This window comes from Bactrocera dorsalis, chromosome 2 (genome assembly GCF_023373825.1).
Source record: "Bactrocera dorsalis isolate Fly_Bdor chromosome 2, ASM2337382v1, whole genome shotgun sequence".
NCBI classification, from domain to species: domain Eukaryota; kingdom Metazoa; phylum Arthropoda; class Insecta; order Diptera; family Tephritidae; genus Bactrocera; species Bactrocera dorsalis.
In genome coordinates, this window is record NC_064304.1 from 95,525,037 (window position 1) to 95,546,180 (window position 21,144).

The following is a 21,144-nucleotide window of genomic DNA, read 5'->3' on the forward strand; positions in this document are numbered from 1 at the left end:
CCGTATGTGGTTAAAACGCATTTAGTGGAAGAGTATATAGGAAGGCTGAACCGCCTATCAGTGTGCACGCGTGTGCACCTAATCTAGGTGCCGGGGCATAAAGGGATAGCCAGCAATGAGCTGGCCGACGAACTACCCTCTTTGCACCAACTTCCAGGATGACGAGGCCAGAACCATGCATTGCAGTGGGGTCACACACCATAAAAGAGCAGCTCCGCACAGAGGAGTGAGAGTGGAGAGAACAGCAGTGACAGCACAAATGTGCTATGCCTAGCTACTTCTGGGAGGATACAACTTTTTAAGATTTCAGAAAATGATCTACACCGAGACAAATTCCGAATCGTTTTTGCATGGACATAGTCTCTTGCGCAAACTGCCGGTTCTGCGACATGGAACAGGAAACTACAGAACACCTGATTGAATCTCAACATCTCTTATGGTCGACTCAACACAGTGTCAATACCGAACTCATAGCAAGACAGACGTCTGTAAGCGGTTGTAAACGAGATTCTTGACAAGGTAGCTGAGAATTCTACATGCATCAACGCATAATTACTGGTGATGAATATGATGTCGAAATTGTCCAATAATTTAGTGAATTGCGTTTCGGAATGAACCGAAACCAAAAAACAAAATCGTCAGTTATACTACACCAACTGTGTTTCCAGTCTCCGAAACACTTTTCATAAGCAATTTAGTTTTATCTCTTCGATCGACTGAAAACAGATTCTCCACAACACAACAATTTCAGTTTGGGAACAGGAAAAAATCACACGGCGCCAAATCTGGTGAATGCGGTGGTTGATTGATGGTATTCATTGCGGTTTTGGCTTTAAAATCGGTCAAAATCGTACTCTTTTTGAAAAGAATTCAGCTTTACCGGCTTGTCAGCGCGTGTATTGAAAAGTACTCTCGAACTTTGGTCATAGAGAGCATAAGTAATTGTAATCATCGGTAATTGTATTCGCAATTTTACTAAATGTCTTACATATAGGTTCTTAAACTGGCATCCATCGATGGAAGCCTTTAGCAACGATATGGCATTGTGACTTTCATGCAGAACTATTTGAGGGACTATTTGGGGGCCTCAGGAATCAGCGCCTACAGCGCAAAGTAGTAGCAAAGATACGGTGATCTATGCGTAAAAGTCCATAACGACTTATTAAAAGATTATGTGAACAATATAAATAGCAATATAAAAATTAAGTACGGCGTTAACAAATAGCTTAAATACTAACAACAACTAACCGTAGTGGGTTACAAACAAAGAACTACACGAATTTATGTCGCAACTAATTTTCATAGAGGGAGATTGATACCACAAATGAGTACGGATTCTAGGCTGTGCTACGCTCAACGCTCAACGCAGAATTTCTACGAGTAATTGCAATGCTTTTCGCATATCAAATGTCAACTGCATTTTTTAATAACATAGCGCGTAATTTTTATACCCTCGTAACATGTTGCACATAGTAAAAATAATATTGTTCATGTAAAACACTTATGCCAACGAATTTTCCAGTCCTTGAAACACGTTTCATAAGTAGTTTTTAAATCTTTATATGTATATCTTTAGAAACTGTGTTTTGAAGTCGGCTGGCAAGCTTTCTCGAGAACTACTCAACGGATCTTCATGAAATTTTACACAGGTCTTTGAGATACAATTCTTAAAGACGTGGAAGAAGGATTTTTTTCGATTACAACTATTTGAAAAAAAGTCATGAAATTTTTACAGAAATTTTCATTTTTTGGTAAATACATACATATGTCTGCCAAAAATTCAACTTTCAGTTTTGTTTTTCCTTTGTCCAAGATCTAAGCCGGAATTGGCGTCGCAATGGCTGAGTTTAAAATATTTTTTTTTCAAAACTTTCAGAATTTCTTTAGTATATTTTTGTAACAATAAGAAATTCTAATAAAATATTTCATTTTTTATATGAGAAAATAATTTTTGAAAAAATGCTGTTTTTTACCCGAGGAAATGCATATAATCCCTTAAATTTATAAGCAACTCTTTCAAAACAAAGCTTTACCAAAATCTGGAAATATTTCCTTGCATTTTATCTTTGCGAATTGCAAAGAAATAAAATGTTCGTTTGCATCCGAACTAAGCTCGTCCTTACTGCTTTGTTCGTGTGCAAGTTATATACACATTTCTCGTCGTACTCCATGTCTGTGCTTCGGGTTTCATTCATGCTTTGCCAACAGCGTAGTTCTAATAGTGCACAGTACGTATGTACATATATGTATATATGTATGTTGGTATGTTGGCGAATAAAATTGAAGTGGAAAATAAGTTACAGCAAAAAACAACCTACAAAACGTCACCAATGACGCGATTGTCTGTGTGTTTGTGCCATTTTTTTAAGGTAAGTAGTCGGCGCCGACGTCAATTACACAAGGCTTTATCAAACAACAAAACAATATGTTTATGGCAACTATTGCGTTCAGCTTATTGATATATTTTGCATTACTTTTATTGCTTTGATGACGTTTTGTTTGGCTGATGACACTCAGCCGTGCAGTACAATCATAACACTTTTTCTTGGGTTTTGTGTGTCTACCTTATAATGCGGTGTTATGCTTGAATTGTGAGCGTTTAATTAATTGCAGTCGGCAAAATTTAGAAAATGATTCACAGTCCATTCAGGATAAACACTTTAAAATCGATTTTGAACGTGAACTTCGCAAATTATTGAAGCGATCAAATAAAGGGTGATTTTTTAAGAGCTTGATAACTTTTTTTTAAAAAAAAACGCATAAAATTTGCAAAATCTCATCGGTTCTTTATTTGAAACGTTAGATTGGTTCATGACATTTACTTTTTGAAGATAATTTCATTTAAATGTTGACCGCGGCTGCGTCCTAGGTGGTCCATTCGGAAAGTCCAATTTTGGGCAACTTTTTCGAGCATTTCGGCCGGAATAGCCCGAATTTCTTCGGAAATGTTGTCTTCCAAAGCTGGAATAGTTGCTGGCTTATTTCTGTAGACTTTAGACTTGACGTAGCCCCACAAAAAATAGTCTAAAGGCGTTAAATCGCATGATCTTGGTGGCCAACTTACGGGTCCATTTCTTGAGATGAATTGTTGTCCGAAGTTTTCCCTCAAAATGGCCATAGAATCGCGAGCTGTGTGGCATGTAGCGCCATCTTGTTGAAACCACATGTCAACCAAGTTCAGTTTCTTCCATTTTTGGCAACAAAAAGTTTGTTAGCATCGAACGATAGCGATCGCCATTCACCGTAACGTTGCGTCCAACAGCATCTTTGAAAAAATACGGTCCAATGATTCCACCAGCGTACAAACCACACCAAACAGTGCATTTTTCGGGATGCATGGGCAGTTCTTGAACGGCTTCTGGTTGCTCTTCACCCCAAATGCGGCAATTTTGCTTATTTACGTAGCCATTCAACCAGAAATGAGCCTCATCGCTGAACAAAATTTGTCGATAAACACATTTCGAACGGAACACTGATTTTGGTAATAAAATTCAATGATTTGCAAGCGTTGCTCGTTAGTAAGTCTATTCATGATGAAATGTCAAAGCATACTGAGCATCTTTCTCTTTGACACCATGTCTGAAATCCCACGTGATCTGTCAAATAAAGGGTGATTTTTTTGAGGTTAGGATTTTCATGCATTAGTATTTGACAGATCACGTGGGATTTCAGACATGGTGTCAAAGAGAAAGATGCTCAGTATGCTTTGACATTTCATCATGAATAGACTTACTAACGAGCAACGCTTGCAAATCATTGAATTTTTATTACCAAAATCAGTGTTCGGTTCGAAATGTGTTTCGCGCTTTAATTTTGTTCAGCGATGAGGCTCATTTCTGGTTGAATGGCTACGTAAATAAGCAAAATTGCCGCATTTGGGGTGAAGAGCAACCAGAAGCCGTTCAAGAACTGCCCATGCATCCCGAAAAATGCACTGTTTGGTGTGGTTTGTACGCTGGTGGAATCATTGGACCGTATTTTTTCAAAGATGCTGTTGGACGCAACGTTACGGTGAATGGCGATCGCTATCGTTCGATGCTAACAAACTTTTTGTTGCCAAAAATGGAAGAACTGAACTTGGTTGACATGTGGTTTCAACAAGATGGCGCTACATGCCACACAGCTCGCGATTCTATGGCCATTTTGAGGGAAAACTTCGGACAACAATTCATCTCAAGAAATGGACCCGTAAGTTGGCCACCAAGATCATGCGATTTAACGCCTTTAGACTATTTTTTGTGGGGCTACGTCAAGTCTAAAGTCTACAGAAATAAGCCAGCAACTATTCCAGCTTTGGAAGACAACATTTCCGAAGAAATTCGGGCTATTCCGGCCGAAATGCTCGAAAAAGTTGCCCAAAATTGGACTTTCCGAATGGACCACCTAAGACGCAGCCGCGGTCAACATTTAAATGAAATTATCTTCAAAAAGTAAATGTCATGAACCAATCTAACGTTTCAAATAAAGAACCGATGAGATTTTGCAAATTTTATGCGTTTTTTTTTAAAAAAAAAGTTATCAAGCTCTTAAAAAAACACCCTTTACTAATGCATGAAAATCCTAACCTCAAAAAAATCACCCGTTAGATACTAAATAATAAGATTACTATATGTAAAAAGATTCTTCATGAAGGTCTGGATGTTGATTGGTTAGTTTGACTGAAAACTGTAGGCAACAGTAGTCGGATCTGAACAATTTGTTCGGAGATTATATAAAACCGTTGCTTTAAAAAAGAAGTTAAGTTAAGTTGTGTGAAGATAGCCTGCCAAATAAAAAAGTTTTCCATACGAAGACTTTTTGGGTTTTGATCGATAAGTTTTTATGGCAGCTATATCGCATTGCATCTATTAAACCTCTCTACAATATATTTCTTAGACCTGATAAACACTCATTAAGCAAGCTTTTAAGGGGAGAAAGAGCTTTATGGCCAGCCTAATAAAGTCCTTGAGACTGTGAATGCGGATTGTGTAGCAGCGATCTGTTACGAAGACAAAGCTTGCCACCCGACCACGAGCGGCACGATCCCTTAGTATTTCCTCGTCGTTCTCTCGCTTACAAAAACCGGTTTGGGCGACAAAAAGGGTCCTGCTTTGAACATAGCTTTATATGTGCATATACTTACTTTGTACATAGAGAGGTATGGCTCACTCTCAATTAGGTTGACATAAATTCTGCCACATATTGAGCACGACTGTTGCTGGACAATTTGCCCAACCGTCGTTTCTACGGCATCGCATATGTTCAATAACAACGTTGTCATCAATCATTCGTAATATCGCGCGTCAACTGTCAATACACACTGTGATACAGATTTTATTTACATATGTACATGTATTATAATTACATCAAATTAACTGCAACAATGGCGCCTATGACGCTTCTCGAGGCGGAAGTAACGAAAATCGTAAACAACAACCATTTATGCGTTATATACACAAGGGTACCAGCAGAGTGGACGCTTAAAGCCGAGCCGAGCGCATTTTTCATTTTGAGCGTAATCAATCCTCTGCGGATTGATTTGCATGGAGCCAAAAATACGTAAAAATCGCAAATGAGTGAAATAGTATTCCACCGATCACGCCGAACAACTTTGCCGAGTTTCATTCGGATATCTCAAAAAAAGCCGAAGAAATTTTTTATAATCCGTAAAAGCTAAACTTTGCCTTAAAAATCGCTGGCTCGAAATTTATTTTAGACCGATAGTCTCTTAGGTAAAGTTGTTTAGAATGATCTTCAGAACATTTACCCGCACACGCGACTTCATAGATAAAAATCTACCTGCTCTAACGTTCATAATACATATAACATTGTGTAAACCAGAAAAAGAGGCAGAGGTTGCGATTTCCGATTGAGTGTTTCTGTTTGAGGGCTCGGGAGTTCACTTTCGCACACCAACTGAGGCTGACTACTCAAGCCGGTATATTGGGCTAGCTATTAAGAGGTGCAGACATCGAAAACAACTTAATATCAAAAGCTAATCAGCGTGGCAAGTTAGTAAATCCACTTGCAATGTGTTCCGTTCTGAGCCTCAAATGCCGACAACAAGAGAATATCAAAGTAAAAAGACTGAAACCAATGGCAACAATTATCTGCGACATTTCGAGACAGTGTCTGCTTTTCTATTGTTTGCTCTAGTCGCTATTATGCGACCGACACTGTGCTGACACAGTTTCGCCGTGCTTCCTCCCCCCCCAAAACCATCCCAGCGTTTCGATGGCACCTACTTGTTTCCAGGGCTATGGCTTGTTGTGTATTGGCATGTTACTGCCGCGTCTGTGAGAATCTCTCTCCATCGCTCCACATTGTACTACATACACCGTCGGTTTTTTATCCGTCAAAGCTTTATGGTTGCAGTTGTTGCTTGCTACCCACAAATTTACAAACTGTATGTTTTTGTTGCGTTTACAGGGTTGATTTCAGCTGAGTGCAGAAGCTTGCGGTGCTATTGACGCCTTGCGACATCCGACACCTTCGCGCAATGTGAGTATGTAGCAGCAGCAGCAACAACAAAAACCTGAGATGACATGCTTTAACGCCTCTCGCAACAACCATATGTAATTGCATTGGTGAATAATCGATATATTGTGGTCAGCTGTGGAGCATGCGGCGTCACAGCGACACACCACCTTACAACTTCCACACGTAAAACGTCAATGATTTTATGTGTGGTTTTGTTGGTGTATATTATAAGTACGAGTATATGCGTAACTTAACTGATTTTTGTGTAAAACAATTCTTTTAAGAGCAATAATTATCTCCTCGCCCCAACTGGTGCTGTGTTCGTATGTATGTATGCTTCCTGATGCAATTCGAACGCTTTCTGCGCAAGAGATATACAAATAGTACACTTTTGTGCATACATTGCTGCCTGTGTAAGTACATACTCGTCAAATGCGTAGCTTCATCACTGGCGGCAGCAGCAGCAACTGCAAAGAAATCGTACCCAGCCAAAGTTACCTACGTTTCTGCAGGTGAGAGGTGGTCTTCACACACATGTCAGTGCAGGGTATGTCCATTTTGAACTTTACATACACCACACGATACAACAATAATGTTAACTTCGATTGCACCGACGCCATAATACCCTTACAACCGCTTTTTCAATAGCACAAAAGGTATAAAACGATCTTTATCCTACTTTTGATCAATCTATTTGTATGGCAACTTCTTCTGCTTTACTGGCCAAGTCCTCCTCCGCCTGATCTCTCCAACGGAGTGAAGGTCTTCCGCTGCGTCGAATAATTTCAGAGCTGGCGTGTTTTCATCCATACAAACGACATGACCTAGCCAGCGTAGTTCAGTGTAGGCTATAGTAGTTCGATATACTTTTAGAGATTTTGACATTGGCTTCGACATTTATCGGTGCTAAATTTAATGAAGATATCATTTGAACAAGTTTTCCATATAAGAATCTGATTTTAATCGATCTATTTGTATGGCAACTATATCTTATATTTGTCCGATATCGGCAGTAATGAGCAGCTTCTTGGTAAAAAAAGAGGTATCCAAAATTTGATATCGCTATCTGAAAAACTAGGGATCTAGTACGCGTATTTACAGATAGACGTTCGTGGCTAAAGTGACTGATTCCAAATATACTACGTACATATATTTTTCCAGCACATCTGACGTTTCCTTCTGGTGTTACAAACTTAATATACCCTGTTCAGGATATAAAATACTGTGTTGGAAAATATTGACATTTCGCAGGACTTTACTGGTTCGCAGGTGAGTGCACAACTATGCCGTTTCACTGCTGGGTTCATAGGCACCTATGCATTTGTTGCGAATGTAACGTGACGCGTCGATTTCAATGACCTAAATTCAGCTGCTTGCCCCAGACACGGCAAAATTACATTACAGGCGACATACATATGTACATATGAAGGTATATACATTGTATCTGTCACAGCCGACAGCAGCAACAGCACACTTTACATATGTACATACACTTATACAAATTTTGAACACATAATATATTCACACACATGGCTGTGTTGACAACTGAATTTCTTTCGCAATAAAATTGATAATTATCAAAAATCATTGTCCTCTCTACGAAGTCCTTTCAATATCTTACAAAAAATATTAATAAGACACTAGTCGTCGTTAATTAACTAAATTTCGGATAATGTGGTATGCAATAAAAACGTGTTCTTAACCCTGGACGTGCTTTGCTAGTCAATTTGCCTAACAATCGTCGTGTTTTGCAAACAGATGCAAAATAACGATGCCTGTGTTCAGGCATCATCGAATAGGGTGATATAACTAAGGTACACCTCCTTTATAAATTATCGTCCCTCCTTGTCTACAAACTGTACAAGAAAAGTTTCCGTGTGTGAACCAGCGCTTATGGTTTGTTGTAAACTGGTGGTCATTGACATGCCACATTGAGTTCCAGATATATGTACATCCAAGTATATACATACATGTATGTATGTACTTCCAACAGCGCCATAGCTGGCGCCAACCACTCTCTGTTGACGTTGGATGAAAAATGAGAGAAACACACTGCTAATTGTGGTGGCGGCTGAAAAGAACATACAATTACGAAACGAATATACATATGTATATCTCGCTGGGTTATACCTAGTGAAAGAAAAAAATGTGATTCTGGAATCTACAACTTTGACAATGTACTTTTATTAACATTTCTCATTTACATACATATGTAATTTTTCTTCTTTATTGGCGTAAAAACCGCTTACGCGATTATAGCCTAGTTAACAACAGCGCACCAGTCGTTTCTGCTTTTTGTATTGTGGGGCCAATTGGAGATTCCAAGCTAAACCAGGTCTTCTCCAACTGGTCTTGCCAACGGATTGAAGATATTCCTCTTCCTCTGCTTTCCCCGGCGGATACAGCGTCGAATACTTTTAGAGCTGAAGTACTTTCATCTATACGGGCGACATGACGCGGCCAGCGTAGCCGCTGTCTTTTAGTTCGCTGAACTACTATACATACTTCTACAATGTCAAGGGCGTCGTATATCTCATACAGCTCATCGTTCCATCGAATGTGATATTCAACGTGGCCAACGCGCAAGGGACCATAACTCTTAATCGCTCATTTAATTAGGTAAATTAAATTCTATCAAATACATATATGGATTTAGTGAGCACACTACTTTGTAGTCTCTAAATATCAGGCATTGCATCGTGAAAACGTCTAAAGACTACTCATCTCCTGAACGACGTCTTTGATAATTTCTAATTTACCCAGAATAAGTTTGGTGTAAAAATAGGTTTGAGAAATGAAGAGGCTTGCTGATCCGAACATTTTTAGGAGTATTTCTTTGGACCTAAAAGTGACAAGTCCTTAGACTGAAAGTGTTAAGACCCATACATCTTCATGTAATCATCATTCTTAGACATTCTTGTAAAATAAACAAATATCAGCTTTACTCTCTTTTGAATTAATACCGAAGCATTCAACGTGCAACGGTGTAAATGATAGCAAAACGAAATACATAGATACATACATATGTATATTAAAACATTCAGACAATGTAAGCACTTTACTGCTTTTGAAAAAATACGTAAACAGTACATTTAAATGAAAACTACGCAAAAAACAACTGCGCATGCGCGGGCAATTCTACTACATAATACTACAAGGCAGTAATGGGACACTTTTCGAGGCAAGCAGAAGTAATTGGCAAAGTCCATAGAACATGAATGGAAGGAAAGAGAAGTACAACATTTCCGCATCACCGCTCCTCCACACCCCCATTATGACTACATATTCAAACGATTTATACATAGCCATGGTGCAGATGGGCTCCTTTTGCCTAAGACACTCTTATATAAAGAATTGGCGTATTTTGTAAAATATAAGAGAAGCGTATGATTATCTATTGGCTGGTAGATAATATTAAATTCAAGTACAGTTATGTTAGTATGTTTGTTTTTATGTACATATGTATGTATATAAGTGTAACCTGTCTTGTTTTGCTTTTGAAGGACTAATGGATGGAGACATGTATGTACATACATACATATGGACATGTATGTAAGCATGCATTTTTTTTTTGCATCGAAAGCCTGAACCCCAATTTAGTGCGTAAATTTAATTTGAACTAAACCTCCTATCGTCACGTGCCGATCCTTCCGGTACCACCGTCAAGTCTTACGTCGACATGACGTTGGAGCAATGCTCATATATAAGTAAGTTTATATTAGTCTGAATTTATTTTTTTTTTGTTTGTCGCCAAATCCTTCCCATATGACTTAGTTGTTTTGGTATGCGTTTATTTGGTCTGCGTTCTAGCAGTCCATTTAGTTTTGAAGTTCTGTTTTTCTCATTGTTGAGTTTGGTTTTGGCGGATATTTCGCACACCGCATTCCACTTTACTATTTATTCAAGCATTTGGTCTACTACGTTTTCACTGGGATTGGATTGGGTCCATACCGAACTCTTGAGGTATCGCCTCTAGCTTGTATTGAGGACAATGGAACAACATATGATTTATGTTGGTAATTGTCTCACCTCCCCAATTATCGCATATAACATCATTTTCATGTCCTGTAAGAATATGTCGAAAACGGCCGAAAATGTGGAAGAACAATTCATGAATATTGTGACTGAATTTAAAGCCACAAACGCAATGAGTACCATCAATCAACCACGGTATTCATCAGATTTGTCTCTGTGTGATTTTTTTTTTGTTTTCCAAACTGAAATTGCTGCTCCATTGTACCCGTTCTTAGTCGATCACAGAGATAAAACAAAATTCGCTGAAGAAGCTGAAAACCATCCCAAAAAGTGCTTGTGAAATGTGTTTCGAGGACAAAATAAATATTGATGAATAATTTTGCGTTTTATTTACAATATCAGGGTACTTTTTGTCACAATGCATGTAGCATACTGTCTGCGGCTTTTCACATCCGCATCCGTTTAAAAATGTACTGTATTTAAGATGATGCGACTTGATGTCTCTACGAGAGTGTGTTAAATCAAAGGTTAAGGCCAACCGACCAGCAACGCTGGAGGATCAATGTGTTACAGTCGAAACGCTGTACCACCGGCGTAAATGGGTGGAGATATATGTACAAACAGAGCCGTCGGCCGTTTGGACAACATTTTATCCAAGTCATAAATGGCATAAAAAAAAGAATCCACTTTAACAAATTTGAATGTTTTATTTCATTTTAACATCACGTCGTTCTTAGGGGTAGACCCGTCTCTTCACTTTCACTATTTCAGGCGAGGGTTCTCCAAAGCATAAGTTAAGAGGTTGTTCCCACTAGACTGTGGGTGTTTTATTGCTACGGATGCTTGGAAAAACCAAAAACATTTTGTGGGCACCTACAATGTACATACATATGTATTTCTTGCATGCGCTAAGTAACGGGCTTTATTTGGAATTGTTGAGTTCTCACAATGTGTGTATGTATGTATGTGACTGGACTTCGTTGTCTTTTTACTTTTCAAATCCCCAAATTGTGCATTAAAGGTGTTAAGCAAAATATTTATGGAAGCCACGGTACATACATACATATGTATATATATATATATATGTAAGTATATATAAATGTTTATGTAATACTTTGTACCAGGAAGTTCGCACTTAACTTCAGCGCCACTGTAGCGTCATCACCTTGCACCTCACAACAAAAACAAAAAATAAGCAAGTACATATCTAAATATGTTTTCTCAATTGTTGTATTGAGAACATAAAAAAAGAGCAGCAACCAACAACAACAAAGTATGGGCATATTATTTTGCTCGCTACCCTTAAACGCCAACCACCCAAGGGAGTTGCGAAAAAAGTGAAGCGATATCTCACTAGCGGCAGTGCTGTTGAAGAGCTCAATACAAAAATAAAAGAGAAATCTGAAATGAATGTTGGCGGCGACATATTTCTGAGATATATTTACATATGTATGTAGACTCGACATTGTATAGTGTTTGCATGCTTCTGTTCAAAGAGCTGTCGCGGCAATCAAATCATACTCTTTCATACATAAAGAAATATTACGTTAGAGTATGTTCACACGTTGGACATTTTTTGACGACTTCACCGGTTTTTGGAGACGAGTTCAGATGTCGAGTGAACAAAAACATAAACAATGTCGCTTCACCTTTTCTTGTCGTCCTCTCGTTTATAAAGCAGATAATGTAGATTACAGAGAAATTTCAATTGCCGGCCAGCGTGTGAACTGTCAAAACCAAAGAAAATACGATGAGTGGATTTCAAGATAGTTAGCGCGGAATGTGAAATTTTAACAGGCGCGCATGAGCATTGAACGAAAAATATGCTCAGGAATATACATTTTTATTACAGACTTACATATTTTGTATAAATCGACATATTTTGTATACATACGTACATACATCTGCATAAAGTTCCAGCTTGAACAACAAAATAGTGCGCGTGTGAATGCATTCTTCAATAATTTGCACACCTTTAAAGAATTTCAAAATTAGAAGGAGATATTACGAACAAGCACACAATGTATGTTGCCCAAGTACGAGCGTACTTGATGCGATCCGTCTTTTCTCGGCGCCCGCTCGCCAACAAATCCCAGTTGCGGGCAACAAAAGTTTTCTTGTATGAACCAGCTGCAAGTGTAAACATCAAAAGGCAGCAATTGAAGAGAGCACGCGAGAGGAAAGAGCGAGTTGTTGTGGCTGATAGGCGACCGAACCACCTTCTGCTTAATTCACCTGTCGCGTCCCCCTGGAACTGGTAATACGCATTTACGTTATTGACGCCGAACATTCTTTAAGATGGAGATATACGCACAATACGTACACACATATGTACTTATATTTCATTAAATTCGTTAAAATTTCTCGTTTAAACGCTTCAAAGCCACCTTTAAGTAAACATCATATACTACGCATATTTTTGCATATGCTTCTACATAAATATGTATGTATGTAAATGCAGCCAAAAACAGAGAACAGACACACACGTACAAGCAAATACGCACACTTACATACCCATACATATGCGCTGGTGTGGGTTGGGGTCGGTCCACAGGTTTGATATGCTTTTGGGTGGGATGCCGAGCACTTTGCAGGGTATGCTTGCCTGTGTATTTGAATCGGCTGGGAAAGTAAACAAAAACTAATATTCCGACATAACAACGCTTGAGCATACGCATATGTATATTTAAGTACACATATATATGTATGTATGTATGCATATATTAATATGTATATCACCAACGGTCGCAACTGGAGAATGCTGGCGAAAAAGTATTGAGCGAAAAGAAAGACATTTTGCGCATTTAAAAAATGAAATCAGCTAGAAAGCAAAGAAAGAGAATTCAAATACATGCTGTACGTACATACGTACATATGTATGTATGTGGAGTGGAGTATATGTATGTATTTTGTTTTAGCTGCTATTGATGATGTGATCCCAAAACGAGCCCGCTTGCAGACAAGAGCTCGCAGCAGCAGCATTCTCTGCAATAGGTCCCACACATTCTTAGAAAAGCTTTTTTTGCACTGTTGTTTTCTGCTGAAGAATTTCATTTGCAAATGTTTATGTATATGCAAGTGTGATTCACATTTACTATATACAAACACACATGCGTACATATACAATAACATATAATACATATTTGTAAAACTAGTTAGTTACTAGCTTTTAGAAAGGTGATTTGTGGCAGCAAGGCATACCAACACACGCATACACCTCATATGTATGTATACACAAAAACAAATTGATAATATAAATATATGTATACATATGTATGTATATACATATATTTTCAGCGATATATACATACATACATATGTACATATATATAATATCTGGGTATGTATATGTACATACATATACATAAGTGTTTTTTTTCGTCAGCAGCGTGTGTGTGCTGCTGCTCAGCTGTGAGCGTAAAACGATTTTCAGTGTATAACGTATACGCACCGCCTCTCTAAACACATATGCAAACACATGCACATACTTATGTACATACATGTAGTATGTAGAATAGAAAAGTAAATGCGCAAATAAAAACGTTGTTGTTGTTGTGACAGTTGTTTTTCTCCAATTTATGCGCATAGTTGTCGTTCTTGCTATTGTGGTTGTTGCACAGTATTTATATTATTCATATTATTAGTTTTTTGTTTTATTTTATTCTTCTTCTTCTGTATTGGCTGACGTCGCTGCGCTGGACTTCAACTGCGCAGCAAATATAATCAGCGAGAATCGTAAAAAATACATAGTATGAAGCTATGAAGCATAGGCGCTGGCATACTAGCGAACAGACAAACGAACGTTTGGGCAGATATCGGCAACATCATTCGGCAAATTGGTGATGGGTGGCGCCACCGTTGTAAGGAGCGGAGGGATGGTGAAAAATAGACCTTTATAGTATATAGCGCATGTTAATATGTACACATGTATGTATGTATGTACATATGTAGAACAATCGAAAAAATTAATTCTAAATCATTAATTGTGTAATGTTGTTGTTTTCCCTTCTCTACAAACCTATAAGATGCAAAAAAGTGAACGCTTTCATACGCTTACCCTCACACGCCCACCGGGGCATAAGCGAAGGGGTGAGTTTTCTAAGTTAAAGGTCTATTTATTTTTGCTATTTTGCGATACAGTAAATGGCAATGATAATAATTCTTTAACATAAGAATCGGAAAAACATTGAGCCTAAACAAGTTAATGCCTTGGCTACTCTCATAGGTAAGAACTAGAGTTTCAAAGTCTGCGATCAAATTTTATTTGTTGCTGTAACAAAAACTTGGCAATTAACCGGAAGTTTCAGAAGCTCAATGGCATGAACAAATTGTAACTATAAATCAAATAAAGAGCGTACAGCAAACAGTTATGACGCAATAATAATGAACTCGAGCACAGTTTGCTTAAATCTCGAACGAATTTCGAACTGTAGTTGGTTTTATAACATTTCGGATACTTTTGCAAGTAGCAGTAAAGGACTCTACCCTTTCGAGACACCGCTTACGCGGTTATAGTCGAGTTAACAACAGCGCGCTAGATAGTGGCTGCGCTGGCTAGGTCATGCTGTCCGAATAGAAGAGCACACTACAGTTTTGAAGTTTTTCGTTTCAGTACTCGCCGATGGAAGCAGAGGACTCGAAATAAAGTACGAGACGACTTGGCGTATTTTACGACGACGATTTTAAATTGTAAGCGTACGAAATGGAGCTTATTGAAAGAACTGAAGCCGTTCGACTTTCCCAAGCGACATCGCTTCGCTTTTCGTGCTCTTGAAAAGTTCCAAGAAGATCCGATGTTTTCGAGCCAAATTTTGTTCAGCGATGAGGCCTCTTTCTGGCTCAATGTGTATATGTATGTATAAAAAAGCAAAATTGCTGCATTTAGGACGAAGAGCAACATAGATTGACGAGCAGTCATTTTGTCCAGAAAAAAGACAGCCGTTTAGTGTGGTTTGTGAGCCGGTGGTAATCAATTAATATTTCTTCAAAAATGATACCGGTGAGAACGTAGCCGTCAATGGCGACCGTTATCACGACTTGATAACGGACTATTTGATGCCCGAAATTGAAGCTCGTGAGCTCGGCGACATTTGGTTTCATCAAGACGGCGCAACTTCCAACACATCGCATCAATCAATGGATTTATTGAAAGAACACTTCCGTGAGTAGATAATTTCTCATTTTGGGCCGGTCAATTGACCATTAAGATCGTGTGATATCACACTGTTAGATTTTTTCCTGTAGGGATATGTAAAGTCTTAAGTCTATGCGGACAATCCCGCTTCGATTCAGACCTCGGAGCAAAACATCACGCGTATCTTTCGTCAGTTGCCAGTCGAAATGCTTGTACGAATCAACGAAAATTGGACTAAATGGATGTACCAATTGAAACATTTTCTTTCGGGTGTTACAAACTTCGGGGCAAACTAATTATCCCCTGTTCAGATTATAAAAATACCAAAATAATAATAAATCATTGCCAAAAGTCGAACGTACCTATGCATACGTGTGTATGTATTCTATGTGCATGTTTAGATGCACCTTGACATTCTACAATAATTAATATTTGCAGTTTCATCAACAATTACTTCCACAATGCATTGGTGCAGGAAACTGTATACACACAGTTATACATCTACTTACATTTATAAACATATAACATAAATATATACATACATACATGTAAGAAGTATTATTGCATTTTAATTTTCGTCGGGAATTATTTTCGGCATTTGTTGCTTTGTTTTGGTTTTAGGCGCCCTTCATACATAGATACATATGCACAACTGGTATGTAAGTACTCGTAGACATATACTTCCAACCGAATATTCATATCGTATTTCGCGTGTGTTGCAGCTGGTCGCCCTGACTCTTAACTGGTGGTGGTGTTGTTGTTGATATGATAATGAAGTGTGAACGGTGAACAAAATTGTGGCTTTTGGAAGCTTTATTTAATGGTTAATTGCTGAGTTTCTTTATTTGCTGTAAAACATATCGTGACCTAAATAGTTTGAGCTCGTTTTAGAGAGAAATTCAAAGTGACTTTTTTCTTGGTAAGTACTATAAATATACTTAGGTTACACTACACGGAATATGCTAGGTACTGGCTTACAACAGAGTGCGAGTGTCAAAGGTGACTCGTACGGGCCGAAACGATGAGGCAGCATATTGTTAAAACACCGTCCCGTTGCAAGCACTATAAACTGCCACGCTATTTGCTTTAAGAAGAACAGAAACATAGGAAACTGAAATGCGAGCCTCTGTTACGGTTTCCAAATCAATTCGCTTGAAGTTTTGAAAAAAAGTCGTCATCGCCGTGACCAAACAAGAAAACACGTTAACTTCGGCTTCGGAAGCTATGTATAATGTCTTTCACAGTTGTGCCTAAATTTTAATCGGTCAGTTTGCATGAAAGATATATGTATGCTATAGTGCTTCGATTTGAACAATTTGTTCTAACATTGTACCGTAACTTTAATCAATAATTTGTGCTAAATTTCGTGAAGATAACGAGTCAAATAAAAAAGTTTTCTAGATAATGGGCATGAATTTATTAGTTCAGTTGGTATGACAGTTGTATGCTATAGTGATACGATCTGAAACATTTCTTCGGAGATTGCACCATTACCTCTGGTAACGATCAATGCCGAATTTCTTGAAAATATCTCATCGAATCAAAAAAGATTTTCATCCAAGCACTTGATTCCGGTTCCGACAAATGAGCAGCTTTTTGAAGAGCAAACGACGTGTGCACAATTTCAGCTCAATAGACAGGGCTAAATTGACTCAGCTCATGATGCTGATGATTTTGGTATCGGTGCGGGAATTTTCTGTAAAATGGCTGAATGTTTTGGAGTGGTTTGGATGTTCAGTTCTTGTTCCAATAAGATAAAGATCCAAAGCATAAGGATAAAATTTTTCAGGGTTGACTGCTCCATTATGATCACAGACGATTAATCTAGAGAGCTATAATTCAATAATACCTAGGATTAAGTAAAGTTTTTGTACTAAAATATGTTAGTTTTATTCTGTTTGTAGACTTTTGTCAACGTATTTTTTGTTTTTTTTTCATATTTTTGTTATTTTGATAAATGACGAGTACCAAAAGCTCAAAAAGGATCGGGAAGGAGCTCTCCGAGCCATTTCATATCAAACAACATCGGTCTCAACAACTGCGCCGTTAGTACTGCTTTCTACAGACTGGAAAATGAAGCGAAGCAAATGGGTCTGGTAGTGATCGAAGGTAAGACCTGTCATCAAACAAACAGTCGTCGCACCCGCGACTTGGCTCCCACGTCAGTGTTGGTGATCATAACTTTGAAGTCGTAGATAATTTCGTCTGGCTTGGAACCAATATTAACATCAACAGCCTCGAAATCCAACCCAGAATAACTCTGTAAAGTCCTCTCTCGACGAACAAACACCAAACTTTATAAGTCACTCATTATTCTCGTCCTGCAACATCTAATGAGTTGACGTTACGAGTTTTCGAGAGAAAGGCTCTGCGGAAGATTTATGTAGATTTATTTAGATTTATATCGCATTCGATGGACCAACAAGCTGTACGAGTTATACAACGACGTTGACAAATTTCCCCGAATTAAGAGACAGCGACACTCTGGCTAGGTCAAGTCGTCCGAATAGATGAAAACGTTCCAGCTTTGAGAATAGCAGAAGAAGAGGAAGACCTCCACTCCGATGGAAAGACCAGGTGGAGAAGGACCTGGCTTGTAAATTACTATATCTCGAAGACATGTGTAAAATATCATTGAATTCGCGAGAAATCTTGACAACCGATTTTGAGAACACAGTTTCGAGAAAAACGCGTTTACAGTTTTAAGTGCCTATAAAACTGACCTCGAGCACGAAAGTTTTCAAGGCTGTATCTAAAAAACTATTATTCAGATGAACTTGAGTATTTAGGACAACATTGTAGAGATGTTACGGAATTAAATAAGACAAAAAAAAATATTGAAGCCGTGAAACTCATGCAACCACTTAAGAGAGTGCCATATTGATAAAGAGAACTATTTGAATCTGTAAGCAGGTCTAAAATATAACCAAAACTATAAAAAATAATAACTTAATTAGTAATTACATAATTTACATAGATATGCAAGTTAATAAATTAAACAAAAAATAAACAAAGTTTATATATAGCCATTCTGCGAATCCGATAAAGCACTTAGAATTCAATAATAATAATTTATTCGCGGAAATGCCACAGTCATTGCTTAATCCAGAAATTTCAAAACAAGTAAACACATTTGTTGACGAATCAAAAGTCCAAACGTACATATGTAAGTATGTATGTATATATGTATGTACGTACTTATACATACAGCCAAGTATAAGAATATACATACATATATACAGATATGTATATGTACATATGTATGTACATATATGTTTACATATGTGTGTGTAAAGAAATGTTTGTGAACTACTGAATAGCGCCAATAACACAACGCAGCAATGAGTCATTGATCACATAGTTGTAAGCGCCGGATACGGATGTGGAAAAACATGACTGCATTACATACATACATAGAAGTCGTATTGCGAGGTTTCAAGAAGTTGCGTCATTACCTTTCTTTTGGCACTGGTGAAATCCGTCTTGAAGTTATTGCTTCGAGTATTTTGAAGTCTATTTCCGACAATTTATATTCAATTATGATTTTTTCCACTTGTAGCTTTGTTTGCCCACTTAAATTACGCAATCTTTTCCGAGAATTTCGCGTCTTTGTCGTTGAGTAGCAAACAAATTTATGGCGATTTACAATGAAACGAATTCACAATACTTGCGCTTCATTAACAGAAAATAATAAAAATTCACAGTTATTTGCATTACTTGTAAGATTATAGCGCCAAATCTACACAAACATACAGACAACCATACTACATGCTTCTGTGACATGTGAGTCTGGAATACATGAATTCACATACACGTGCAAAGTGACGGGCGACGAGTGAAAACAATTTTCGCCTGACATCAAGCACTTTGTTGATGCAATAATTTTCACGCGCGTAAATTTTCCACGGACATACGCGCACACTCACGCACACACATATACTCGTATATATATTCTACAAACGGCGCATACACAAATTGAAATGCTGTGGCACAGATAGTGATGCTGCTGCTCATTATCATATGATTGATATGCTGTTAGCATATGCAGATCGAACTGCTCATCTGACGCTGGAGGCCAAGCGCCCGGCGGCTGCGAGCACAGATGCTTGATTCGAGCGGTCGCACGTTAGCGCAACCACAACTTCCGGTCGCGGAGCGCTACCCGCTGCATAGCGAATAGTCTTGATCGCACAAACAGATTGAAAAACTAAAAAAAAAATAACAAATTCGTAAAGTACTTTTAGAGAGAACACTAAGCGATGATTTGTGGATTTTTAAATAGATTTTAGAACTGCTACAGCTAGCAATGCTTTGCGCAGCTGCGCTTGTGGTGTAATTACAAGCTGGTATTTCACTAATTCTCTTACAATTTTCACACACACGCGCACACACTCGCGCACACACACACAAGTATGGCGCTGCGTTAAACGCCGTAAATACCAAAATACCGCCAAAACGCGTTTTATGAGTTACAACTACACTGCCCGTTTGTGCGTGTGTGTGTGTATTAAGGCTGCTTACTGTTGTTGTCTATTTACGACGTGTGACTCTTCGTTGCGGTTTGTTTGTTTTTAATCGTATTATGATAATTTTTATTTTGTCTTTCACTTAGTTTCACTGTTGCTTGTTTTATAATTTTTTTTTTATTTTATTGGCTCTCTTCAATAATATAGAAATACGAAGAATTGTAAAGCACGCATAACCGAACCGACGTTGAATTATGTACGTGTGCGATTTCCGAACACTAAAATGCGGCTATGCGAAGAATTTTCGGTTTGCGTTATAACAATATTATGCGCAGGTTGCCTTTGAATTACACGAAGCACTCGTAAACGTCAGAATCGTTTAGAAATATCGCACTAAACAAAAGAAAGACGAAGCTTTTGCGAAAACGGTGGGTTTACCCAAAAACGACTGCACAAGCACAAGCGCTGCTATAAACAAAATATGCGGCTTTCCAACCACCGATCGCATGCTCCGATCAACGACTGAGCAAATGTTGTGCCGAAACAATGCGTAGTGGCGCAGCCGACCGACCTACCGTTCCTACATACATACATACATACATGTCTACATATATTCGAACATGCTTGGTGCTTGAGCAGCGAGCGAGCGAATGATCAGCGCGGATATGAATATAATGAAAGAATACAATGTAGTAGTTGCATGAATCAAAACGCGAGCGCGCGGGTTAGTAACGCACATGCAAACGCTACTTCATATCATAGGAAACTATTAAAACACACACGACATTCAAGTCGTCATCAAAACAACAGCGGCGCTCGTAATGGTATCCAACAACATATACATATATGTATGTATGGTAGTTGCATATGTGAGTGAACGGCTGAGCGCCACATGTAAGAGAGCGTCGCGAGCGTGAGCGCATGAATGAACAACCAACCGACTGAACAGACAAACGATTCGAAGTCGCGCCGAATGTTAGACAATGCGCAATGCCGCACCGACGCGCGCTGTTCGTGACGCGTTGGAGAGCGCACGCAGTCAGATGCGCGCACGAATCGCAACGTTGTGACGTTTTTTAAATCATGAATGAAAAACATTTCCAGCAATCA

At 38.4% G+C, this 21,144-nt stretch overlaps 1 protein-coding gene across 4 annotated transcripts in view; it reads right to left on the reverse strand.

The window, feature by feature from the left end:
• The window catches only part of LOC105230971 (insulin-like receptor), a 172,940-nt gene that overhangs the window by 36,611 nt on the left and 115,185 nt on the right, over positions 1-21,144 (reverse strand). The window contains exon 1 of one of the 4 annotated variants that reach the window (XM_049449783.1): positions 19,024-20,882. The exons of the other annotated variants lie outside the window; for them this stretch is intronic. The gene's annotated coding sequence lies outside the window, so the exon portion shown is untranslated. Of the gene's footprint in view, positions 1-19,023; positions 20,883-21,144 lie in introns of those variants that run through there. 4 annotated transcript variants of the gene reach the window in all.